At 40.3% G+C, this 7,728-nt stretch overlaps 1 long non-coding RNA gene across 1 annotated transcript in view; it reads left to right on the top strand.

Moving 5' to 3' along the window:
- Positions 1–3,012: 3,012 nt before the first annotated feature.
- Positions 3,013–7,728, top strand: part of LOC119622341 (uncharacterized) — a 35,987-nt gene continuing 31,271 nt past the window's right edge. Inside the window, exons 1-2 of the long non-coding RNA XR_005238990.2 lie at positions 3,013–3,104; positions 5,097–5,211. This is a non-coding gene — a long non-coding RNA (uncharacterized lncRNA). The remainder of the gene's footprint in view (positions 3,105–5,096; positions 5,212–7,728) is intronic.

Raw genomic sequence — 7,728 nt, 5'->3', positions numbered from 1 at the left:
CTCACGTGTGTGTTGCTGGTAGTTTCCGAGTTCAGGTCCTGGGTACTGGGAGGAGACAGTTGTCTGCAGGGTGGTGAGAAATTCTTCCCATCTTTTCAGATGCTTTCCCTTTTCTGAAGTAAAGCCTAAATACGCCATTAAGAGAAGCCATGGCAGGTTTTCCTCCCACCTAGTTCTATCTGCCATGTAGTTAAAGAAATATCTTTCCATAGTTTCCATGTGGTTATTCATTAAGCCTCGTTTTGGGGATGGTGTGAGTTTTGTTCTGTTTTGTTTTGTTTCCTTCTGGGGGGTGAGAAACATTGCATTTTAGGGTTGCTGATAAGATCTAATTAAAACCCAATTTTTAAAATATTAGACACTGAGAGAATTTTCCTCAGAGTAGCATAATAATGGCCACTAAATATGTGCTTCGCCCTTGCCTTAGTCAGCTCTATACTAGGATTTAGCACTAAGAATATGAGAAGAGAGATGTTATATTTACATATTTGGTTGAGACTAAAGAATTTCTTCCTCTTAGCTGCAATAGACTGTCTTATTTTACTCTGGCTTTCTCTCCTAATTAAGCTAGGAACAACAGCTATTGTCTATTTCCCTTCCATTTTAATCCACTGTTTCTTTTTTATTTTCAGCGATACGTGAACAGATATGGGCTAGTGAAACATAAAAATTAAATCACTCGAGTGGGTCAATAAAACTGTTATTCTGTTTCTTTCAGGGTTTTGGGGGATTATAATGAATAAAACAGAACCAGAGAAGTTACGAAGCATGTGTTTATCACTTAGCAACAGAGAATTTTAAATAAGTACTTTAAATCATTACTATATATAAAAATACATTTAGTATATTACTGTACATATAAATATAATAAATAATATATTTAATGGGTGTTTTAAATATAATTTGAGTTTTAAAGCATGGATTTATCACTCAAGAGAAAGAATTTTAAATATATAATATAAACAATTATATATAAATACAATAAACATATATTTTATATACTTAAAAATATTTAAATATGTACTATATATAATTTTATATTAAAACATTAAAATGTTTTATATTCTATTTCATGGTATATATTAAATATATACTGTATATGTTTAAAATATGTTTAAAATTCTGTTGCTGATAACACACATTTTTTAACTTGTTTTTGTTTTAAGTTACATATATACAGATTATGTATTATCATATGTGTATATGTGTCACACATGTATGTATTTCTCCATTGTACCGTATTTACTTTTAAAACAATAACCTAGGGACAAAAATGGAAAGCTTTAGCTCCTAGTGACTACAAGCTGTAGGCTGTAGGTTGGCACAAAATCTGAATGGGAGCCAGTGGATTTGGTGAGCAAATCTTTGCAACAAGCCCTTTGATGTTCTAAAGCTAAAGCCGTTTCAGCTGAAAGCCGGCTGGGGCGCCGGGATTAGGACTGTGGTTTCTGTATTTTGAAAATAGCGCTCCCCCTTGTGGCCGTTCGCATGCTGACTTCTAAAATTGAGTTCTGAGAGCTCTTCTGGCTTGGGGAGCGTCTCTCCCAGTTTGTTTTCTTTCTGCTTTTATATTGTAGCCTTGTCTTCCAGGTAGATTTCAGTCTCCGCTCGCCCCCTCGGTCAAGAAGCCTTGTTTATTGTTATTAGCTATCGATGATGTTGACGGGCCCTACGTGGAGGGTCTGTGATCAGACAGAAGGGTGATGGGTCAGGACTCGCTTCTGCTGCGTTTGACGTCATCGCAGGTTGGAGGCCAGTAGTGGGGAAGCCGCCGGGTTTAGACTCCCAGGAAACCAGGTTTGGGTCCCGGCTGCATCATTAACTGGTAGAGTTTTTTTCCGGTCCAGGGTTCAAAGCCGTTATTTATGCAGCCAAAGGCCTCAAAGGTGATTGCTCTCCAGGACACCTTCCCGTTCTGAGAGGCTAGCTCTAGAGTATTTGGGAAGGGGGTATGTTAGACCCTGGCTTCTGCCGTTTTTTCCTGGGGGCTTATTCCACAGCCTGGGCTGCTGTGAGTTCAATCATGTGGTTGCCTGGGAGCCTAGTGAGAAGAAAACCCAAGCACAAGTCCACTTGGAGAACTCCAGCATCATTTTAGTGGGGAGGTGCCATGTCCTCTACATAGGGGCTGGCGGGATGGCAGCTTGTACTGGCGGAAGCCTTCTTGGAAGAGATCCTCAAGGGGCACACATTCCTTAAAATGTGACAGGCACAACGAGGGACTCCATTTTAAATCTATCAAATTAAAGATTGTTTGAAATGATGCTCAATGCATGCAAGGTTTGGTTAGATGGGCAAGTCGATGGGGTGTAAACAGGTTGATTTTTGTGTAGGCAGTTTGAAAATATCAAGAGCTTTGAAAATGATGGTTACTTTTTTCTTGAAATTTCAATCACAGAGGCAGAATGTAAGCAAAGATGACTATACAAAGACATTCACTCTGGCTTCCAGTCTGTGATTACGAAAACTGGAAGCAAGCTAAATGCTTAGCTTTAGGGAAGAGGCTTAAGATGTGGTAACCAAGGTTGCTTTTATTAGTTTTGCCATGGATGGAGACTTTCTTCAGGTGAATTGTTACGTGAAACTCTAATTATGTACAAGGGGATTGATTCAAGTTGGTTGGTGGTGGGGGGAGCAGTTTCTGTTGCAACATCTCACCCAGACTGCATGACCCACCCAGCCAGTCCTCAGCCTCCCTGGTGGCAGCTCATGAGGCACTTCCATGGCAAACATACCCCATGGTGTAGCTAGAAAGCCCTGACTCAGACAACTGTGGGATGTTAATATCAGGCTTTCCTTCTGACTGGTGGAAATTTGCACAGCTCTCTCCCTGATTCTTTTGACTTTTCTGTACTTGCCAAATTTTTCATTATGAACATATTACTTATTGCACTAAAATATCTAAGATGTTAAAAATGATGTCAGTTTATTATTTTAGAATTAGAAGTATAATTGTCATAGAAACCGCAAAACTTGGGTCAGCCTGGCCAACATATTCTTTCCTTTTTGGCAGATCTTCAGGCTCATGTGGAAAAACTGATAAACGGAAAGCAAATGGAAGAATATAAAAACCCCAGTAATCCCACCACCTAGAGAAAACTACTGTTAGTATTTTGAGTGTATTTCCTTCCAGCTTTTTTTCTATATATGTGTATGTATTTATAATATATATTAATAATATACTATATATTAATAAAATACTATATGTAATAAATACATTATATGTATCTTGCATAGAACACTATTTATTGTATTATAAACACAGTTTTGTATCCTGTTTATTTTTGTAAACATTATATTGTAGAATCCCTAGATATTACCATTTGAAAATATGACATTTAATGGCTTCCTAATATTTAAATCTATTGACAAACATAATTTTATAACCAATATTTCTTCTCTAACGGATAGCACTGATGTGAACATACCTGTACATAAATCTTGTCTATATTCGTACTTTTGAAAGTCGCAGTTTCCAAGAACCTATTCATGATGTTAGGTGAGGATTTACTGTCCTTGAAAAAAAAACCTCCCCAAAAGTAGGTGAGTAAGAGACATCTTGTAGTCATTTGATTGATTAGAAATATATCTGAAATATGGCTTGTTCATCTATTTAGACAATAATTATAAACATACCAAATTAATTTACATTTAAATGTTTTTCATTTGTTTCAAACTGAGCTATGATCTGTGGAATTTCAAGGTGTCTTTTTGCTTTTATCGGCTATGTTATGGACCATCAATATTATGTTGTTAATTAAAGAAAGTAACTGGGCCGGGCGCGGTGGCTCACGCCTGTAATCCCAGCACTTTGGGAGGTTGAGGTGGGCAGATCACTTGTGGACAGGAGTTCCAGACCAGCCTGGCCAACATGGTGAAACCCCATCTCTACTAAAAATACAAAAATTAGCGAGGTGTGGTGGCACATGCCTGTAATCCCAGCTACTTGGGAGGCCAAGGCACGAGAATCACTTGAACCCGGGAAGCAGAGGCTGCAATGAGCTGAGATGGTGCCACTACACTCCAGCCCTGGTAACAGAGCAAGACTCCATCTCAAAAAAAAAAAAAGTAACTGCTCCTAAGTTTTCTGTTAGCAGCTGTAGTCAAGCGAAGTCTGAAAACATTCAATTTTGGAAGGAGAATTAAGATAAAAGCAAGCAAGCAAACGCCACCTTCCCACCATCTACCCAAATGTATGCAATCTTTTGCTTCACATTTTTGTGTAATGCACTGTGTTTTCAGAATCCTCCTCAGAATCTCACCTCTCCTGTTGCTTTGAGTTATTGAACGCAGACTCGTGCAAGCGGAAGCTCTGCGCAGGCGGGGCTGGGCCCTTTCCTCTCACACACTGGGACACTTCCTTATTGCCTCACCAGTCAGTTCGTTTTACAGCTTGCAGGGCAGCATTATTACATCTGAGCACTCAGAAATTAGATGCTGACTCTGAGTACTGATTTACATAAAAATCTACATATTCACAGTTTTTCAAGAGTTACTTACTTGGAACTTTACAAGGTCAGGCATCCCCTGAGTCTAGGACCATGCCTGTTGAGGACACAAAGAGCGTGCTCAACAAAAATTTGTTGAATTAAAAATCATCTTGGAATGTAAAGGTGACTAGCATTATGGAAATAGTTTATATTGATATTATTAGTAGTATTTACTTTATTTATTTATTTTTTAATTTAGGGTCTCACTCTGTCACCCAGGCTGGAGTGCAGTGGCATGATCTCAGCTCATTGCAACCCCCTCCTTCCGGGTTCAAGAGATTATCTCCCTCAGCCTCCCAAGTAGTTGGGATTACAGACATGTGCCACCATGCCTGGCTAATTTTTGTATTTTCAGTAGTTTTACCATGTTGGCCAAGCTGGTCTCGAACTCCTGACTTCAAGTGAACTGCCTGCCTTGGCCTCCCAAAGTGCTGGCATGAGCCACTGTGCCTGGCGTGTGTTGACATTACTCATCCTCCTAAAATAATAATAAAATAACTGGAAAAATTAGCTTGGAAAAAATTAAGCTTTTTGTCTGAAATTTTGGAGAATTTTTTTTAACCTCCTCAAGTGTTTGCATCTTTTCTTTGTCTTAATCACGAACAGGAAATTTCAAAGCATAACAAAGACCCAATTCTTGCTGCTCTGGTGTTGCTTCGGTGGGAATTTCAGCAGCAGTTCTGTGGATTGTCCTGACGGATGCCACCACTTTTGAACGCTGGTAAATTTAAACAGTGTAAATTGCATTTGTTCTTTTCAAGGATTCTCTCATGCATATTTTCTCATTTCAATTTTTAATGAACTAAAACTTGATTGATACTTAATGCATAATTGCATGCTTTAAGTATATGTGTCCTTGTTATTTCCATTTTATAGCCAAAATTTGGACATGGAAATTTAGAGATTGAATAGCTTACTCACTCAAATGTTCAAGTTAGCAGTCAAACCCCTATTCCCTGATTATTTTCCCTGCACCATGAGGTTTCTAAAAATGTGAAATAAACTTGGTTTTATAAGTAGAGCCAGACTCTTCAGATTCTTCCCAAGTACAGGAAGTTGTAAGAACGTCTTCTCCCTGGCTTTCAGAGGATGAGAGGCTGCAGCCATTAGACAGTCCACGTGGCTCCCGGGGCAGCCCCTCCTATGCTGTCCTTCAGTGGCCCTGTCTGTTCACCCATGAGGAGCAGTTTAGGGGTCTGCAAGCACAGGTTCCACAGAGCCCAGGCCACAGACCGGATACCAGGTTCCCACACCATAGCCCCTGTTCCCCCCTCACCCCTCGACTGGTGCCTGAAGAATACGATGTCACAGTCACCAACACTGCAGTTAGGGGGAACGGATTCGAGCTTCTAAAAGTAGGGTGAGCCAATGGTTTACTGGCAGAACTAGGACCCTCTTACAGCCGTGTGGTTGTCCTGGCTGCTCATGGTGATGCACAATGAACCGATCACTACATTTTCTGAGGCCAGTTATTAAATGCATCCATTAGTAAATAATACACACTGAAATGATGCTCTGATTCCTGCAACTCCGTGCAGGTAGCATGATTGTAGTGAGTAGCGCTGGAGCTGAAAGAGGTTTCTGTTTAATGAATATGATTTTCACGAGGATGAGAAATTGTTTAACGTTAGTGCACATATCAGAGTTAGCAACAATAGACTTACCGGGAAAAGAATTAGCAGATTGGAGTGCGTCTCCATTTGACAAATCACGGTTGAATTACAACCACAGGTTGACTAAGAATACAAGGTTTTAGCAAAAATCAACCAAAAATTTTCACAGAATTTTATTCTATGAGAATCGATGGCTATGTGAAATTTACATTAAAGAATAACACAGATTTTGTTATGGATTGTAAATTTTGTATTACACAGCCTTGATCTCAAATAGATGTGTGTATATATTGTCATAGTCCCTTTAGGCTGCTATTACAAAATACCATAAACTGCACGGCCTAGAAACAACAGAAACGTGTTTCTCACGGTTCTAGAGGCCAGGAATCAAGCCCAGGATCAGGGCACCAGCAGATTCTCTGTCTCATGAGGGCCTGTTTCCTGGTGCACACACGGTATCTTTTCTATGTCCTCACGTGGCAGAAAGGGCAACGGAGTCTCTGGGATTTCCTTTATAAGGGCATTAATCCCATTCCTGAAGGCCCCACCTTCATTGACTAATCACCTCCCCAAGGCCTCATCTCCTAACTTTGGGGGTTAGGATTTCAACATGTGAATTTTGGGGGACAGAAACATTCAGTTCATTGCATATACATACACCACACACACATACTGTATGTGTAGATATAGTGTATATATAGTATATACATACTATATGTATATGCACATATGCATAATACAATAATACATATTGCATATATGCATACATATACATATATTCACACACATTGTATGTATATATACAGTATATACATACTACATGTATATGCATATATATATACACACATGTGTGTGTATATATATATTTGAGACCCTATTTTATACATTTACCAGCACACCACTGTTTTTGTGAATGAAAGGGGTGCCATCATTACATATGTTGAAATACCAGGTGAAATCACGACAGTCCCAGGCAATCCAAGAACCTGTGGTCCTCACCAGACTTTCCAGGTCCAGTCCAGCACGCAGTCTCCCTCTGGGCTGTTTTCTTACAGCTCCCTCCCCCAGCAGAGACCCTGCACAATCCCTCCAAAAAAGGCACTTTCTCGCTGAGTCCCGTTGCCACAGGGAGTCGCAGGAGCATTAAGTGACCTCCTGAGCAACTGTCTTCATCCTGCTTCATCCCTTTCCCAGGTCCCTCATGGAAGCACCATTTCTGGCATCTATTAGCTCTGAGGCTATAGAAGCGTCTCATAAAGTTCGTAGGTCTTAATTTTCTTACTGCAAAATGGGACTGATAGCACCCACCATGCAGGGCTGCTGCAAGGATTGGAAACAGCACGTGTAAAGTGCTTTCTATGTGCTTGGCACCAGATGCATGCTCAGTGAATGGCACTGTTTTTGCTATCATTACTGCTCCTGCCCCTACTTTGTCTGAGTCTCCCTGCCTCAGTCTCCGAGTTTCGGACACATCCCCGTTACTCGGGCCACTGGGACTTTGATGGTTTTGACTCCCTTCACCCACTCTAAAGCTGAGGGTTTCTCCACCCCTTCCCATGCCCAGTCCAGACTTGTGGGGTGGTGCTCACCGTGAGGGGTAACCAGTGGTCACTCTGCTCTTTTCT

The sequence above is a fragment of the Chlorocebus sabaeus genome, chromosome 7 (genome assembly GCF_047675955.1).
Source record: "Chlorocebus sabaeus isolate Y175 chromosome 7, mChlSab1.0.hap1, whole genome shotgun sequence".
Lineage (NCBI taxonomy): Eukaryota > Metazoa > Chordata > Mammalia > Primates > Cercopithecidae > Chlorocebus > Chlorocebus sabaeus.
Note: the sequence above shows the minus strand (reverse complement) of the source record. Positions and strands in the feature narration are given on the sequence as shown.